The sequence below is a fragment of the Eptesicus fuscus genome, chromosome 2 (genome assembly GCF_027574615.1).
Source record: "Eptesicus fuscus isolate TK198812 chromosome 2, DD_ASM_mEF_20220401, whole genome shotgun sequence".
In the NCBI taxonomy this organism is placed as follows: domain Eukaryota; kingdom Metazoa; phylum Chordata; class Mammalia; order Chiroptera; family Vespertilionidae; genus Eptesicus; species Eptesicus fuscus.
The window spans coordinates 108,350,154-108,370,311 of record NC_072474.1 but is presented as its reverse complement, the minus strand read 5'-3'; the positions used below and the strand labels follow the sequence as shown (position 1 = coordinate 108,370,311).

The window sequence follows — 20,158 nt, the reverse complement described above, 5'->3', positions numbered from 1 at the left end:
AGCGATATCTGGAGTTGTAGGGATTTAAGGTGCCTGTCATGTACAAGCCCTCCATGAAGTTTGTGTTTTAAGCCCATGAACAAGGATTAAGTGATGGCCAATACTACCTTCCAAGCACAACTCTAAAGCCCTTCTATGTATTGAAGCCTTCACAGCCACCTTATAAATAGGGACTATATTACCATGTTTATTTTAATGAGGATGAAATGAAGACACAGAAAGGCTAGGTAACCTGCCTAAGATAACACAGCTAACATGTGCCCAAGTTGGACTTTGAACCTGGCTCATTGGGTGCAGAGTCTGCTCTCTTCATTACTCTATACTTTTAAGGTACTGGGCCTTCGATCAGTTAAAACAGGCTTTGGACTGTTTGTACCTGTTCCCTTTTCAGTCAGGAAACATAAGAAAGCACATTAGTGAACATAACCTCAGCATTTTTTATTGTGACCTCCCTATGACCTTACCCTTTTCCTCACAGAGCAGACCTATTGGGACCCTCACTGAGGGGTTCAAGGGCTCTGAGTCCATGTTCAGTGAAGAAAGGCAATTGGACAGATTCAAATGAAAGTGCACAGCTCTTGCATCTTGTTGGTTTTTCCACCTCATGTTTCCCTCTGGGATAATTTCATGTCCCCGTGATGGTATTTCCTCATCATTAGTGTGAATTCGAGAGCGCTGGGGTGTGTAGTCCTGTCCCTCTCTCCTCCCTGCATGAAAGGGGCAAAGCCATTTTCATCTCATATTGCAGGGACATTCTCCTTATTCCTGCCACATACACAGGTCTTCAGTGACCTTTGCATTTCCTATCACCTCCAAAGGAATCTGTCTTTGGAGGAAAAGTGACATGAGCTGCATGCATTATACATAAAAGTGAGGATGCCCCACTGACTTATGTTACAGCTATATGGCATTTTTCATATTTCTACTCACTTCTTAATATAGTCTAATTTATGCACTTTTTGACCACTGCCATGCATTCAACAAATATCTCTATTGGGCTGTCCATAACAATGCCTAGATCTGCTTCCTGTGAGGTGGTAATTAATTCAGATATGTCGGCACATGAGAGCATTCTACAGTCTCCTCTCCAAGGTTCTCCTCTCAAAATGGGAATGTGAAATATTAACACATTTAATCAGTAGACACTACATCCATTTGTTCCTGAGGCTGTCTGTTCAAAAGGGAGATAAGCATTTTACAAGTTGTAATTCTAATTGTGGGATGAGAATTTTAATGATATTTCTTTATAATGTACATAGGCATGGTATGGCAGTTTGGAATGGTATTATTCCGTAAAGCAATTCTACAAGAATGCATTATAAATAGATCAAATAGTCTCTGTCTATCTATCTTTACCCCTCTGTCACACACATGTAATACATATATAGGGGTGGGGCAAAAGTAGGTTTACAGTTGTTCATATGGAAAATACAATAATTAATAAATACTAGTAGTAATACAAGGATAAAGTCTGTGTTGCGTGTACTCACAACCATAAACCTACGTTTGCCCACCCATATACATATACATTACATATACATTACATATATATATGGTCAGACATACCTTTTATAGTATGCAGTGATACACACACTCATTCCCATACTTACACTCACACAGCACTATGGCTCCATAGGGTGGGTGACATTTTCTACCCCTGCTGATAGAATTGTATTGGTTTATCCTACCACTGTTCCTGGTTGCTGTGATCACCTCTCTTTGGACTACCTTTCCTTTTTCTCTCTCCTTGTAAGAGGTCCTTTCCTTCTGAAAGCCCATGTCAAATCCCACCTCATCCACAAAGCCTTCCCTGATTTTTCCAGCCCACTCGTTCTCTCTCCCTTGTTTCTATTCATGTAGGATTCATGGTCATAGCATACAATTGGGTATCACAGTTATTGTCTAATTGCTTCAGGTGAACTGTGTTCCTCAGATAAGATTAAGGACCCATGAGGAACTCTGATGATATGTAACTACCAGTGCCTGGAAGAGTGTAGGTTTTCTAGAACATTTTGAATTAAAATTTAGTTATTAAATTAAATTTTAAAATTTACATTAAAATGAAAACTTTGTGGCTTCCAATGTTGAATACTAAAATCTTGTGCGTTCTTCACAAACTTCAATGCAACACCGGAGCAATGTAGCTGATGCCAATAAAGAGTTCTTTATGTGATACATTGATAAGGAAGGACACAACCTGCAGTAAAAGAGTAATCTTAAAAACACCAGAACATGGAACATGTGTAGCCCCAGACAATTGCCCCACCCTCCCCCGCCCCAGCATAGAACAGCTAATTTTTCATCAGTGTAGTTTTCATGAAGCTACATGGGCAGGAGTAGCCTTTGGGGGGTATTTAGAAAAATATCTGTCTCCCAGGAACTCTTAGAAAGCTGGCTTGCAGTCAACACTACTTCTGGGCCACCCTTAGCGGGGCAGGGAGAAGCTGATGAATGCAAAGCAAGTGCAGGAGCCTGCGGATTTCTGTCCCGGTGTGAAGACTGTCTTCTTCAGTGGCTAGGGTTCTGCCTGGCCCCCCAGGAGGGACTCAATGAATATTTATCGGATTCATTTAGATATACTTCACAAATACTGATGTCAAGCAAGTTTTGTGATTTCTTAGTCTGTTGATCACCAATATTCATGCCAGACAATGTTTCTGGAAGGAATTATAGCAGTGCGATGCAAAGCCCAAGGCAGTCTTTGCATAGCCAGCTGGCCACGCTTTTGGTGTTAAGCACTGACATGCCCTATAGATCACTCAAGGGGCCAAATGGTTCACTTCCCCAGTTTCAGGACCAGTTAGGAACTTGAGTAAAATGTGCCAGAATCAGACCTGTCTCTCCCGATCAGCTGGTGATTCCTGTTTCTTGCTTCCATGATTTTCCGTTTTGCCAGGAGAAAAGGCTTAGAATGCGGGGAAGCTTGTAACAGGTGTAGTGTATGTTCTTGTTTTTCCTGGGCGCAGATGGTACTGAAAGAAGATCATCTCTGTGGGGCCATTACAGGATAATGCACAGGAATAAATAAGCACAGCGATAGGTCTCCGCAAAGATAGCCGGTCTCAGGGTCGCTCCCACATTTACAAATGGTACATATACACTGAGCAGGTTTATCTGTGAGCTCAGGAAGTCCGATTTAAAACTCTAGCTCTTTCCTTTTTATTTTCCTTCTTAAACAACCCTCTACCCCCCCCCCCCCCCCACACACACACACATTCAAACCAGCCTGCTTCTCGGTGGAATTATAGGTAGCGTATTAACAAGGAGCTAAATAAAGTGAAGTTCTTTGCTACAGAGCTTGGTACTAAAAGGGAGGAGGTAATTTTCCTTGGAGATCCTCCCCAGCCCCCAACAATTTCTGTTTTTATTTTAATGGGTTGGATGGGGCTTGGTCTTTGATCTTGGCCTCTTAAAATCCAAAGAAGCAGAGGAAGGTTAATTTCAGCAATTCTGCCCTAATGCATGCCTGCTGTTCTGCATGCAGGACACTGCATGAATATCATTTAACCTGGTGTTGGACTGAAGATATGATTATGTTCTTTTGTGCAAAGGTAATTCTTATCTTTCCTGGAAAACAATTAACTCCCATGGGCATTCGTTTTATATACGTTCATATATTTGTGTATTCACATATATGCATATATACGTATATTCGGCAGATTATAAATTTCTCATATTTAAATACCTGTTCAAATTGGACAATGCCAGAGCAGTGTTTCAGCAGGACCTCTGCTCATCTTCTCCTTCTCGTTTAAATTTTATTTCCTAATATCCCAGCCTCAGCTGTATTTGAAGAATATTGTTCCCTTGGCCTAATGCAATTTTTTCCACATGATGTATTCTTAGTCTGTCCCTTATCTTCCCTTCACTTGCTGACACCACTGTTTAGTCCATTTGGGGCTGAAATGCATTGAAAGCAAATAATACTATTTTAACATTCTGCCTGATTCTTGTTCATTAGCAAGAGATTCTGTCCAGCAGTTTGGTTAAATGGCCTTTACCCTTTTAAGAAAAAAAAAAAAAAAAGGCAAAGAGTTCTGTTATGTCTTTGACAAGAGAGGTGATGCACAGATACAAGCTTTATCAAAAATAATAACATTTTCCAAAGCATCTGACTGTGTATGTGTGTGTATATGCGTGTGTGTGTTTGTGTGTGTGCACATGTGTGTGGGTTTATACATATAATCGTGTATCCATAACTAGATTAATTTTTTTTAAAATTTCTCGGCACCGTAATCATTGATGCTTTCTGAAATCTCATTAAGCCTCTAGATCTAAGACCTACTGATGTGTTTCCTTTCCTATATTTAAAAATATACACTGAATGTAAGTATTTAAAATGTGGCTTTGTATGGTTGAACTGTACATAAACATAGGCGTTTGCACTATGGTTAACCTCTGCAGTGCAAATGTCTGTGGGCCCCAGTGGGTTAATCTTTGATTGCTTGCTCTCCCTGCATCCTTGGAATTGAAAGAAGCCTGCACAAGGAAGAACAAAAACAGACGGTCTTTGTGATGTCACGTGCATCTGCCTCTAAATTCCAGCATGGAACATAAATGCAACAAGAATTGAAAGAGAAAACAGAAGAGAGATGGCTCTTGAACTGGGCTGATTTTATTGTAAAGCTCTAAATTAATTATCTCTTCAGTTTTGCAATTTCTCAAACATGGGGTGCAAGTACGGGTGGTGATGGCGTGTGCAGGGCAAAAGAGGACTCACAAACATTGGCTACTAGTAAATCTGAAGAAACCCCGTGTCATTCCCCTATCCTCCGATTTGGCTAAATTGCCAAATAACAATCATTGGGGTATAAAACCAAGTTAAGAGAATGATGTGGTGTTTTTTGTTTTTTTGTCAAGGTCTGTGTCTAATAGTAATGAATGTGTAGAGAAGGCAAAGTTATTATAGTGAGGATCATATTCCCTGAGCTTATTAAATAAAAACAGCCCATTCTATAACTGAGAATCACATAAAAAAATCTTCGCTTTATTTAGATAACGTAATATGAATTTCTCTTATCATTTACCATGTCTAATTAGCCTTAGCTTCATTTCATAGGCAATCTTTAATTATTGGGATTTTTAATTTACTTTAAAAAATATTATCATCTTACCTTGAGTGCAATTATCCATTCCTGTCTAGTGGGAGTAAATTTGCTCAGGAGTTACTGCAAGGTAAACATGGCTTAGAGACCATAATTTTGCTATTGTACTTGTCTAGTTAATAAAGGGAGGCATTTTATTTCCCCCTGGTTACCACTTGCACTTTGTTCAGTAATTAAGGAAGTAAGTCGGTGCGCCCACATTTTAGCCTTTCTATAACCCCTGCAGGTTTGTCCAGAAGGCTGGGGCCGGTTTTGTTATGGTGTTGGCTAGTTATGGAAAAGCCTGGGATGAAAGCAGAGAGGATTCTAATAGCGATACCTTAAATTAGTATCAATAATTTGATCAGTGTCTAACACATAAAGGATATTCTGCCTGAGAATAATCTGCAGGTTCCTTTGCAGCATGTATGTTACAGAGTTCTCAGAAACAGCTCCTCCACCCACGATGCAACACATTAAAACATGCGCATCATCTCTGTGTATTTTTATGTATCCATTTGCTTAGAGGAGAAGCTGCATTTTGCTGTCAGATGAGGGTTTGAATCCTAGCTCTACCACTAATTAGCTGCATGCTCTTAAGCAAGTTACTTAACTCTTGAAGGTTTTGTTTTCTCATGTATAGAGTGAGGATAGCGATATTGCTTACTTCATAGGATCAGTGAGAGGGTTAAATGAGGCAATGCGTATAAAATGCTAGGTATGGTGCTGGACAAATACTAAGAGGGTGCAGTAATATTGTAGTTATTCCCATTGTTTAAAATGTTTTATATATAGACGGTGTGTTGGACTCTAAAGTGGCGTGCTGATTTTTGAATGAAGTTCGTGAAATTATTTTACTCGTTTTTCACCTTGTGAGTACAAAGCAATCCTTGTGAAGTCCACTTTTCTGTCTTGTTCCATTCACACTTCGAGTCTCCACCCAGATGTTCCCTCTTCCTGAAGCTCTTCACCCACTTCCTCCAGCTGGGACCCTTATTCCATGTGGCACAGCCTCTAACCCACCTCCCCGAAGGCTCGGTCATTCTACGTGTGCTGTGACTGTTGCTTTCCGCGGCTTCCTCTCCAGGAGGTGCGCTCCACGTCTGTTTACCTTGGCATTCTCACCGCTTTGAGCACATGTGGTCATAGCAAGAAATCAATAACGGTTTCTTCAATAAAAAAGTGAAATATAAAATACTGTTATTTATGTATGCAAACACTGATTATTTTTTCAGTGATATTGTTCTTCCTTATATTATTTCCCCCTTATCTTTAACCATGATTTTGTTTCTAATTCAAGTCATCTTTGGAACTTGTGACATACCCTTTTAAAATGGGATACCATGAAGCATGTAGAATTATGTGTCATTTTACTTATTCCCTCATTTAGGTAGAAATTTAGCTGAATGGGGAAGCAAACTTGTCCAAAACCATTACATTTTTTAAAACCTGTTTTAGTCAGTTTAGTCCATTGTTAAGGTTAAAATGAAAAGAAACTAGCAGAAGCGACACGAAAGTGAAATTGTCATCCAGGGATGGCATTGTTTATGGAATTTGATTTGCTACTTACTAATTGCTTGGTCTTTGCCTAGTGTCTATGTCAGCAAGCTATGTTGCTCAAGTTTCTGGAAAAGTCTTATAGAATGTAGCTCAAACTAGGCAGTTACCTTAGGCTTCTCTGTTCTGACTAATATATGAAACCAAGAAGAAGAAATTATTTTTTTAACTACATGTGAGTCTTTAATGAATGTGCACATTAAGACTTAAAAGATGAACCTCCCTGAAAGTTAAAAAAAGATACACACAACTAATGGTAACTGACGAGCTATCTCAGTGGCAAGGAGAAAAACAAATGCTTCCCAGTAAAGGCAGATTTTATGTAATTTATGTAACATTGATTATTTTTACTTTATATTTCTTTGAATAACTCACCCAGAACAGTTGAAAACAACCCCTTTCTTCCACTGAGGAAATATATTTCCTTGTTTGTGGAAGGACTTGCTAGATTGCTACCATATTGTAGGTGATATTTTGTGTGATGGCAAAATCATGTGAAACTCTAAGTACACTGCACTTTGGAAATTAGCTGCAAATAAAAAACACTATTTTACTTTTATAGAGATAACATCAATAACTATCATATTAAGAGCTAAAAGTGCAATCTGGGTTTAGCAGTGAGGTTAATATTTGTTTTTACTTAGCATGCCCTCATTTACCTCTGTTATGGACTAGGCACATGGAACACAGAGATGATTGGGGCATGGGCCATGTGTCAAACACCTTATGAATACAGTACAGGAGAAAAGAAAACTATCCAAATCACCATGGTGAGCACCCCAAGGCAGGGACTGAGCTGTAGGCATGTTGGGAGCCCTGTATGTCTGGGAGAATTTGTGAAGGCCTCTTGGAGACCTTGGTCTTACAACCAGCCCACAAAATATGGGTAGGTCTTTGCCAGAAAGAGAAGGGCAGAAAGAAAGAGGAGGACATTTCAGGCAGAGGAAATGGTGTGAGCCAGTTGTGAAAATGGGACACTTTGTGTGGTAGGGTTCGCAGCACAGGACATATGGACTTGGCTAGAGTAAGAGATACATATAGGGGAGGAGCGGGAGAAACGCCTGAAATTATGGGTTCATCCCTGATCATGAAGCACTTGACCACATGGCTAAGGGAAAGAATTTGTTCTGAAGGTATAATTACTAGACTTGCCGACATAGAGAAGTGGCAGGATGGGCCATGCTTCAGGAAGACTCCTCTGGCAGGATGCACAGGTCCTCCATTGATGTTGGGAGCAATTCCCAGATCCTTAGCATGTCCTATCAGTCCCTGCACGAACTAGCCCCTACTGCCTCTCCAGCCTCCTCTCCTGCCATTGGCCCTCTTGCTCTCCAGGCCCACTTGGGTTCACTTAGCTTGGGGGTGAAAGTACCCCATGCTTCCTGCTTCTCCCACACACTTCCATAGCCCGCTAATAACTACTTCTTTCACAACTTAGCTAAATGTCACATCCTTAGGGAAAATATCCATGACCACCAAGCATCTTTTCCTTTTCCTTTCTATTTATCACTTATCCCAATGGTGGGGGAGTTACTAGATTTAAAAATTTAACAGAATCAGAAAGTATTTACCCCAGAATAAATAAAGAGAAATATTTTATGTATCTAGTTGATTTTATGCAATGATTTATTGTTTGTAGTCCTTGGATTAGAAAATATCAATACGTCCTCTTCCATAATAACTAGCCATTATGTGGAGGTTTGTAATTTTCATGTTCACATCAATATGATCTTCATATCTTACACGACTTCAAAACACCCCTGGGGAATGTGCAGAGCAGGTGTTACCAGGTTTTACAGAGTCAGATGAGGGCAGAGAGGGTAACAATCTGGGACTTTATCCCTTCTGACTTTGAATCCTGGTCTTAAATTTTTTTTTAAATTATAGTTTTCATTCAATATTATTTTGTATTAGTTTCAGGTGTATAGCATGTTCATTAGACAATCATATACTTTACAAAGTGTTCCCCCCAATATTCTAAGCACCCAACTGGCACCATTCATAGTTATTACAATATTATTGACTCTATTCCCTATGCTGTACTTTACATGCTCATGACTATTTTGTAACTACCAATCTGTACTTTTCATTCCCTTCACCTTTTTTCACCCAGTCTCTCAACCCTCGTCCCTCTGGCAACCATCAGTTTGTTCTCTATATCTAGAAGTCTATTTCTGCTTTGTTTGTTCATTTATATTGTTCTTTAGATTCCACATATAAGTGAAGTAATATGGTATTTGTCTTTCTCTGATGCAAATGGTAAATTTCCTTCTTTTTTATGGCCGAGTAATATTGCATTGTATACATGTACCACAGCTTTTTATCCACTCAGCTATTGATGGGCACTTGGATTGTTTCCACAGCTGGCTATTGTAAAAATCACTGCAATGAACATAGGCATCCATATATTCTTTCAAATTAGTGTTTTGGGTTTCTTTGGATGTATTCCCAGAAGTGGAATTGCTGGATCATAAGGCAGTCCCATTTTAACGTTTTGAGGTAACTCCATACTGCTTTCCACAGTGGCTGCACCAGTCTGCATTCCCACCAACAGTGCACAAGGGTTCCCTTTTCTCCACATCCTCTCCGACGTGTTGTTTGTTGATTTATTGATGATAGCCATTCTGACAGATGTTAGATGATATATCAGTGTAATTTTAATGTGCATTTTTCTGATGATTAGCATCATTGAGCATCTTTTCATATGTCTATTGGCCATCTGTATATCCTCTTTGGAGAAGTGTCTATTTCTGTCCTTTGCCCATTTTTAAAAATTGGATTGTCTGCTTTATTTGGTGTTGAGTTGTATGAGTTCTTTATAAATTTTGGATGTTAACCCCTTATCAGATGTATTATTGGCAAATATGTTCTCCCATTCAGTGGGTTGTTTTTGAGTCCTGTTTTTTCGACTGGATTGTTTTTCCTCTCAAATAGAATATCATGAAGATAAGTTAATATGTGTAAAAAGTGCTGTGTAAGTGTAGCATAAGCAGTCAATATTCAATTAACATATGGAGAAATGGTGGAAGAATAGCGAGTACACAAAAACAACAGAGTGGAATAAGATAAAGGCTTCGACTCATATCCAACTTATTCGAGAGCCACAATTCTGTTGGTCAATTTGAAAGATTATCCAGGAGCAAAGTATTTACATTTTGCCTACATGACCTCAATTTCTATCAGTAAATTACTAGTCTTCTTTGCAATTAGTCATCCAGCTTTTCAACCATGTGAGCAGAGGATTTATTTTGTGTTGCAGGCAGTTCTGTTAAGAAGATGGGCAACACGTTATAACCTGGCTATGCCTCCAGGTAATATGGGGGAGGGTTGGTAGGGAAGGGGTGAGGCAGAAGCTGGGATTATCATCTCAAGAAGTTTTCTTATTGTTCAGTCAACCGAGTTGATACTTAGGCTTTGTCTTAAAATTTAGTTTAAATGCACTGTTTGGAAGTTGAGAGATTTCTTTCTATTGGTATGTCTGGCTCAAGGCCAGATGGACAGAGGGGAAAGCGGAGTGTGTCCTAGAAAGCATCAAGGGAGTGATGTTTAGTTCATCATTTGCAAGGTAGGATCCTGAGTGGCAGCCAGATTTAATTACTTGGAGATCACTAGAAGGTGCTGTGATCTGAAGCAGGAAGGAGCCATGGACCAGAGCCTGGGGAAACAGAGAAACCAGAGACCAAAATGTAGGAAGAAGTGGACATGGAGCAATGACTGATCCTGCCAGAGGATGATGTTGCTATTGCCCAGGGTTATGCTCACTGGATTGTCCCATGGATATGCCTTCTCGACCAGATAGTTCTAAGTTGCCATGAGCATCACAACTCAAGCTCCCTTACTCTACTTCCTCCTAAGACATTGTTCAGTAGTACCACCAAACCTAGACATCATATGCAGCAAAGTTTCTATGGGCAATATAGTCAAGATTTCAATTTGGCTTTTCATTTTAGATTAATGTTTAGCTTCCTAACTGGTCTTCCTGTTCTACCCTTGATTTGCTTCAGGAATATCTCAATATGGAAGTTAGAGTGATCCTGTTAAACTATGTAAAATCCTGTATTTTTGTTCAAAACCCTTAGATGGTTTTTCATTTCACTCAGAGTAAAAGCCAGAGTTCATAAGGTATTTACTCCTCATCCTTATTTATAGGATCTTGCCCATTGCCCTAACCTCACTCACCTGCTTTGTCCTGATTGGTGTCTTTGCAGCTACTCAAACGTGCCAGGCATACTCCTATACAAGGCATGTGCACTTGCTCTCTCACTTCTTAGACTCTCTTCTGTCCTGCATGTGTCTCCTCTGCATGACCTTCAAATCTTGGTGAGCAATCATCTTATCAGAGTCCTTTCCCAACCGCCCTACTTAAAACTGCACCTCTTGCCCTTGCCATCCTTCTTCCATGTTTTATTTCTTTTAACTTGCCATATCCTTTACTTAATACATTTATTTATTATCTCTTCCTCCCTATGGTAAAGTTCCATCAGGGCAGGAATTTTTGTCTTTAAAAAAATTTTGTTAACTCTTGTATTCCCAGTGCCTAGAATTATTCCAGGTGCATAATAGACATTCAATAAATACTTCAATATATAAATAACCTTACATTTGGCTGAGTTCTCTGCTCGGTTATTTTCCATCCATCCATCCATTTTTCCATCCATCCATCCATCCATCCATCCATCCATCCATCCATCCATCCATCTAATCATTTATGACCCAATCACTCATCATGACCTTTGATGCTACTCTCCCTTTTGTTTATTATTCTCCAAGTTTATTTGCTTTCTTGTAGCTTCCTAATCAGTCTAAATTGGTTTCCTCCTGAAAGACTTTGAACTTTCCCTCCCTTTTGACTTGAAAGCTCTTCCTCCAGATCATCTCAGATCACTCAGATCTCACCTCCTTTCCTGACCACTCTACCTAAATTCTCCCTTGTTCCCAACCCCAACAACTCTGATCACTACCATGTTACCCTATTTTAGTATAATTTTGGGGATAAAATAGCACCATTCAGAATTGTTAATGTATTTATATACTTGTGTACTGCCTTTGTCTCCTTCTGTATGTCCCCTGGTAGGATATTAAGTTTCTTTAGAGCAGGGACCTTGGTAATTTTGTTTCCCATTGTACACCCAGTATCTAGACCAAAGCCTGGAACATGTTTGATGCTTAATAAGTATTTGTTGGTTGTTGTTAGGGATATGTTTTCTGGAGTTCAACGTCAGCTTTACCATTGACTATCCCTCTGACTTGGGGACAGTGTTAACTTTCCTATGCTTCAGTTTCTTATCTATAGATGAGTTTTGTAATAGTAAATCCCTCATGTGATTGTTGTGGGGAATAATTAATAATAATAATAATTGTAGTTACTAAGAGATGGAAAAGGGATTGAAGCCCAGGCAGGTTGGCTACAGAGCCTGTGCTTTTATATGTCCTCAGGACATAGTAATTACTCCATAAATGCCAGCCATTATTATTATTAACTATGCAACATTACAAATGAATACACTGTAAATCCTATTATTTTCCCCAAAGATGTCCGCTGTGAAACAGGCAGCTTAATTTTAGATTCCAGGAAAAGCAAGAGGAAATTCACACTGATGCTAGAATATAATTTGAAAATGCCATCCTTTTTTTTTTTTTTTTTTTTTTACTTAGGGAGTAATTAAAATACATATAAATAAATTTATTTTATTTAATTTGATCATTAACTTTTATTGAAAATATAACATGTGCTATATTATACTGGCAAGTGACATCTGTTAAAACAAGCTTCCAGAATGCCAGTTTGGCTTAAGTAATTCTGTGAAAGAGGTTCAATATCTGAGTTCTGGATAATTCCCCAATACAAATTTCTTGGCAAATTAGAGCATACAGGCTTTCAAATTTGCTTTTAAATAGTTAAAACTAAACTGCAAATTCTCAAATGTCAAGGGAATACTATGATTTTGGTTTTATACTTGTAACTTGCATTATGGACATTTATATATACTTACCAATATTTATTAAGCTGCATTTTTTTTTTTTGCAAGCAGGTAGTAATTTTCCTAATTTTTTCTTACTATACTTATGCTAGAGCCTTGCATTTTATAGGGAATAAGCAGTTTTTACCAATCTTAGATAACCATTGTTAACTTGTACATATCTGGGACTTATATTTCATATTCAGGGAAATAGTTTTTTTCTGGAATTACATCATGACATTGAGTGATTAAGTGTCTATACATGTCAACTGTGTTTTATAGGAGATACAGCACCTCTGTTCAAATGGAAGATTTGTATTTAGATTTTTGATAAGGGCAGTGGGTCTCCCTAGTGAAGGCATTTAGAGAATGACAGAATTTCAGAGCTGGAAAGAACTTTGGGACCCTATAACCCAATTTTTTCCTTTTACAAATGAGGAAACTGGAAACCCGGGAGTGTAAGTGACTTCTCTGAAATCTCAGCTAGTTTCTATCAGAACTGGAGCTTGGACCCAGGTCTCTTCATTCCTGTTTCGATGCTTTGCCAGAGCGAAGAGATAAAATGCTCCAGGAATTTTGCTCTCTTGTCACAGACAGGAGAACTTAGAAAATCTAGATGAATGGATAGTTAATGTGCTTGTGACACCATCTGTCTCAATAACAAATGTATTTAGTAAAGTTTTCATGCATCTTGTAACTGAATCTGTTAATAAGCGTCTCTAGTGACTAGAGTTATATATTTTAGTTTCACTAAAAATAATAAATTTATCTGATTAAAACTAAAGCCACAAATTGGGAAAGGCTATTTTAATACATAAAATAGGTAAGGTATTAGATTCCAGGTGAATAAATGATAAAATAACTCCTAAAATTCAATGAGTAAAGACAAGACAATAGGAAAAAAGAGCAAGAGATTCAAGTGTAATTTCACAGAATAGAACACAAGAATGACTGTGAAATATGTGTGATGTTAAACCTCACCAATAATCAGAGAAATGCAAGTTAAAACCACAACTAAATGACATACTTTGTATTTAACAGAGGCAATAAAAAACTGTGTGCCAGTAACAAATATTGATGAGGATGTAAAAGACCAAGCACTTTCAATTATTGTAGGTGGGGATATAAATTGATACAACCACTTAGGAAAACAATTTGGGATTATGTTGTATGATTTAAAACACATGGGGTAAATGGACTCTATGCTGATTCTCAAGGATCTCCACCTCCTGGAATTTACACCATGTAAGTTCCCTCCTGGAGCAGGTCTGTGACATGCTTCAGTAGACTATGGCACAAGTGATGGAATGTCCCTCCTGTGAATAGATCGCCTAAAATTCTGACTTCCATGTTGCTAGCAGATGCTCTGTCTTGCTGGCTTTGATGATACAAGCTGCCACATTCTCAGTTGCTCTGTGCCGAAGTCCAAATAACAAGCAGCTGCGGGTGGAAATCAAGTAAGGAAGTGAAGTCGCTGGTCCAGCAGCTCACATGGAATTGAATGCCACCAAAAACTACATGAACTTGGAAGCAGCTTCTTCCCAATTGAACAGTCCAATGAGACCCCAACCGTGGCTCACATCTTGATTGCAGCCTGGTCAAAGACCCTTGAAGCTGAGGATCCAGCTAAGCTGTGTTGGGATTTCTGACCCAAGAAAATGTGAGATAATAAACATGCCTTTCTATGTTGCTACACTTTTGTGGTAACATCATCCCACAGCAGTAGATAACTAAAATAAATTTCCTAGGACTCAGCGATTCCACTCTTAATTATAAACCTCAAGAAACTCTTTCACTTCTTCAGGAGGTAGGTACAAGACTATGTGTAGCAGTATTATTTGTAAAACTAAAGGTAAAAACATTATATAAGAGTCCATAAATAGTAAATAGTAAGTGGAATAGACATAGGAATAGTAAATGGGAATAGTCAGTGGAATACTAAAAAACAGCGAAACAAATGAACTGCAACTATATACATGAACCTCATGAAATTCACAGACACAATATTTTGCAAGACAGGCAAGACACTGAAGAGTGCAAACAGAATGGTTCCATTTACAGATAAACAGGAGAAAGCTGAAAAATATATTGTTTGAGGATGCACACTTTTCCGAAAGGGAATTATAAACAAAATTGAGATAGTTATTTTTGGTGAGGATATTATAGGAATGAGTATTTCTATAAGACTTAGATTGGGGAAGTGAACATATTTGGAGCTATTGATAGCATTCTCTTTCTTAAGCAGGATTGTAGATACCCTGATTATTTTTATAATTATACTTCATTCATTAACGTTTATTTTGTATATGTTCTTTAGTCTATATATAATATTGCACAAAAAATCGATTCAACACTGTTTCTATCCTAAAAACATTTTGTAGAGAACTACTAATGGTGACCCTTTCATTTGATTTAACTGAAAAAATGTAGCCTTAACTACTGAAAAAATTGACAAATTCTTGACCTCCCCATTGGTACTTCATTGGTAGTGGATACCTTTATCTTCTAGTCTAGAGATTGGACTTGGGAACATAGCATCTCCAAGTCTTGTAGGGGCTTTTCTGGATTGCCTGTAGTTCTCTTTTCCTGAGACCATTACTAAATTGATAGAATACAACTGTCTAATAATAATTCAAGGTAGAGAGATCTGAAAAGATGTGAAAAAGGAGAGTGGCTGGGGAATTTTTAGACTCAAAAGACATGAATTCTCAGATTCAGGAAATACAAAATATCCCAATCAGATTAAATTAGACTCAGTTTTTCATAATGAAATTGTGGAACACCAGAAAAAAAAGATCTGAAAAGTAATCAGAGAGAAAAATCAAATTACATATAAAGGAAATATTAGCATGAGAGCTATTTCAGTAGCAATAATAGAAACTGGCAAATAAAAGGATATCTTCTCAAAGGTGAGCCTTAAAGGTTCTTAGAGAAGAGGCCAGTATATATTATTAGTTTAACAATAAATATAAGTCAAAGAAGTCTGTGGTATAAAACTCTGGGACAAAAGAGTCCTTGTTTTACATTTATGACCTATTAAGACTATTAGAGCAATTTATTAGTATCTTATTACTATGATAACATGTGACCACAAATTTAGTAGCTTAAAACAACACAAATTTATTATCTCAAATTTCTGGGGCTGAGAAGTCTGAAGTAAGTTTTATTGGGTTAAGTTCAAGGTTTTGGCAGGAGACTTGAAGAGTGTGTTTCCTTACAGTTTCCACGAGGCTGCCTCTTCCTCCATCTTCAAAGCCAGCAATGTCCAGTTGAGATTTTCTCATGCCCTATCACTTTGACACTCCTTTTCTGTGGTCAAATCTCATTCTGTCTCCCTCTTATAAGAACATTTGTGTGTGTTTTTAATTGGGCCTACCTGAATAATCCAGGATAACTTCTCATCACATCTGCAAATATCCTTTTACCATATAAAGTAACATGTTCATAGAAACCGGAATTCAGAGGTTGACATCCTTGGGAAACCATTATTCAGCGAACCACAAGCAGAAAGGAACCTTCAAGGTCATTCAGTCTTAATATTATACTGTGAAGAATTCTAGATTAGCAGTGAATCCATGGACATTTGTTTTGCTTTGTCATTAACAACCAGAGTGACCTTAGGCAGGTCCCTTCATCTCTCTGAGCCTCTGATTCTTCCTTCTTTCCTTCATATATTTATTCAAGAGCCATTTTTTAGTATTTCCTATATACCAGGTGCTATTGTAGGTTCTATAAAAGTGGCACTTATCCTAAAACTAGAGGCCTGGTGCACAAATTCATGCACAGATGGAATCCCTTGGAGTGGCCTGCGGGGATCGTGCCCCAGCTCGCACCCCCAGCCTACCAGCCCCACAGCCTCACCATGGCCTGGCGCCGCCCCCTCACCTACTCCACCATCCCACCTGCGGGGTGATCAATCTGGGATGTCCCCCCACCCCTCCACTGCCACTGGTCACTGTCTGCAGGGTGATTGGGCCCCCGCTTGCACCCACCTTGGCCTGGCACTGACTGCTCACCTGCTCCACCATCACACTGTGGTCCCGCTCTCATCGGGGCCCATTGGGGCAGGCAGCGCTTCCACTGCCGCCTGCTGCCAGTGCTGTGTTACTGATGCCTGCTATGTTTTGCGCCATCCCCTGGTGGTCAGCACACATCATAGCGAGTGGTCGAACTCCCGAGGGGACAATTTGCATATTAGGCTTTCATTATATCTATATGTATAAAGAGGTAATATCAAATTAGGCTGGGACGCCATAACAGGTCACGACCAGACAGGAGGAGGATGCACGCAGGTAAGGCCTGGAGCGGAGACGGAGACAGAGATGGGGGGCCTGCCCAAGCCAGCGCAGTGGCTCCAGCAGCCTGGAGTGGACACAGGTGGGAGGGGGGAGGGGGGCCTGGGGCTGGCTGAGCCACCATGCCGACTTGAGCAGCCCCAGAGCAGACACAGGCAGGGTGTCAGGGGGGGCCTGGGGCAGAAGTCAAGTGCGGGTCCTGGCTACCCATGGCACCAGTCAGGCCTGACTCTTGTGCTGGTCCGGCCTGATTCCTGCAGCGACCCGTGGGGTGCCTCCTTGCATGGTGGGAGGTAGGGCACCTCCTCGCATGATTTCAATCGTGCACTGGACCTCTAGTCCTAATATATAAAAACCCTGGGTCTGTCACATCTGCAATGACTGGAGACTTGACCTAATGCCCAGGCTGTGCGCGCAGCAGGCTCTGGTGGGTGGGGACTTGTGGCAGTGGAGACGGGGACAGGGGAGGTGGGGCCGGCACTCACACTTACAACCGCACCCACGTACAGATACACACAGCACCCACCAGCTCACAGCCTTTCTTTCCCTCCCTCCCAGCTCGCTCTTGGAGCCTTTCTCAGAATAAGGAAATAAAACAGACTGGACCTGAAGAGGCCTGGATGGAAGGGAGGGTGGGCAGAGGGTGGAGCAGCCCCTGCTGGCCCCGCCCCCTCCCAGCCGGGAAAGAGGAAGAGGGACACAGGGAGGCCTGGAGGACTGCTGAGAAAAACAAAGAGAGACAGAGTCTGGGCGAGATCAGGCTGGCAGGGGAGGGCAGTTGGGGGCAACCAGGCCAGCAGGGGAGGGCAGTTAGGGGCAATCAGTCAGGCAGGCAGAGAGGTTAGGGATGATCAGGCAGGCAGGCAAAGGGGTTAGGGGCAATCAGGCAGGCAGGCAGAGGCAGATAGGGGCAATCAGGCAGGCAGGCAGGTGAGTGGTTAGGAGCCAATGGTCCCAGGTTGTGAGAGGGATGTCCAACTGCCGATTTAGGCCCGATTCCACAGGGATTGGGCCTAAATCGGCAGTTGGACATCCTCCCCAAGGGGTCCCTGATTGGAGAGGGTGCAGGGTGGGCTGAGGGAACGCCACCCCCCTCCCAATGCATGAATTTCATGCACCAGGCCACTAGTAGGATAATAAGAAATAATGTGAATCAGTTCTCGGCCTTTTGGGTAAGATCAAGCGCAGTATCTGTTCTTATCAGTTTAATATCTGATTCGTCCTCTATCCGAGGACATTATATTAAATATATTTTTGGAGCAGGGAGAGAGAATAGGAGCTTGTTCCGTCCACTCCACACATTGACCAGGTATTACAGTACCTCCAGGAATGGTGCACAACAAGAAAAAGAAAAAATTAAAAGAAATAATGTGGTTAAAGCATCTAGTAAGATTCCTGGCATATAGTGAGAATTTAATAAATGAAAACCATTATTATGGATTGAAATAAAAAATTAAGACATTTAAATGACAATTATATCTTCAGAAGTGGAGTCCACGAGGGCAAACATTCACTCACTGAGTATTTGTGCAATGCCCACCACGTGCTTTGTGCTAGGTATTGGCAATACAAAGATGTATGAGCCCTCTTCCCTGCTCCTGAAGAGAATGTATGGGCACGAGGAACTCTGTACGAGTCCTGTGAGCACAGAGATGGAATTACAGAAACAGCATCCTAGACTAATTCTGGTCTGACTCCCAGAGGTGGAATTCTTGTTTTCACAAAATGAATTATTCTCAGGAAAGACCAGTTAAAGGGGTGTGTGTCCTACATTCTCTTTGTCTTTTGTGCTCTTGCCACTCCCAAGCCTCACCTTCTTTGGCCCCCCCATTACCACCATAATCCCATGTGTGGAATTACCCTCCTTTTGTGTTATTTCTCTCTCAGTCTGTGATCAGGGATTTCACTCTGCCCTTTGATATTTAGATCCAATTGACTACAGCTCTGCTTTTATGGTCCTAGGGAAGCACAATTCTGTCTCCTTGGGGTCTTTATAGCAATGCAAACAAATCAAGATAGGCTATTATTCATGTCTGATTTTGAGTCCTTTGGCAAGTCTAACATATTGGTTCACTCCACAAGGTCCAGTTATTAGTTGCGTTGCTCTATTCTCTCTTCTCTGCTTTTCACTACCACTTAAATTTCTTTTTGTTTCCCAGGCAGAGAGGATTGGTATTCTCTTAATGCCTCTTTCCAATGCTTGCTTGCTAGGCAAACTTTATCAGAATACTTTCATAATCAAAGACAGTTTTCTCCCTAAGAGAAACCTGATATCAGCCACTCATTCATCATCATTCACTCCAATGTCACTTCTGGTAAATCTTTTCTTATCTTCCTAGACAATATATGCCTCCTTCCACTGTGTGCCCATAGCTTATAGAATTTGTTATACCACGGTTATTTTGCCTTTGCCACTTAATCTGTGAGCAACACTAGGGAGGGACCAGATTTTATTATTTGTTAAATGAATGTGATTTTTCATTCATGCTTGGTCCAAGAGTGATTATCAACTATTGATTGTTGAATGAATGCATGCCTTCAGGATCAAAGCAGTATCTTGAGACAATTAGAGGACCCACGGACTTGGTCTGATTCTTTTCCTCAAAACTCAGAAATCCTCAAATTTAGGACTATACCCAGGTAGTCAGTCTTGCTTGTTCTTTTTGGCATTCAGGCCCATGTGTATTTATTTAATAAACATATGTGTCATGAGCTTTATGTGTTATTTCCTATCATCCTTCAGACAACGCATTTATGGGAACATCAGGATCCTTGTTTTAAAGATGTCAAAGCTGAAGCTAAGTAACTTGCTTGAGATAATACAGTTGCAGAATGGTAGAACCAGGGTTGAAACCCAGGCCTGTCCCTGAAGCTCAGGCTCATTCCACTGCATCACATTGTCCACCCATATGAGCTCTGCAGCCATGGTGTGACCATTTGGCTTCCTTTGGGGAGTAGACTGGGGGACAAGGAAACTCAGTTATGATACCATTTGGGTTTTGTCCCATGATGTTTAAGAATTCCTGATGACTGCTGCTGCCAAGATGACTGGTTACCACTCTGAACAAAGGCCAATATGCCTTTTGGGATAGCAGAATTTGGCTTTTTCCTAAAATAGCACAGCAAGTTTGCTTATTTGAAGTGGTTCTTTGGCATATGTCTTTATAGCCTCCCTTCTGTCTACCTTGCCTATGACTTCCGACTCTCAATGGTCATTCAGTGATATTTTAAACATCCCATAATGGTCAGTGCAACACTGGGT

At 40.2% G+C, this 20,158-nt stretch overlaps 1 non-coding gene across 1 annotated transcript; it reads left to right on the top strand.

Moving 5' to 3' along the window:
* Positions 1–18,048: 18,048 nt before the first annotated feature.
* LOC114231095 (U2 spliceosomal RNA) lies at positions 18,049–18,239 on the top strand. Its single transcript, XR_003617074.1, has one exon. It is a non-coding gene; the product is annotated as a U2 spliceosomal RNA (small nuclear RNA).
* The last annotated feature ends 1,919 nt before the right edge of the window (positions 18,240–20,158 follow it).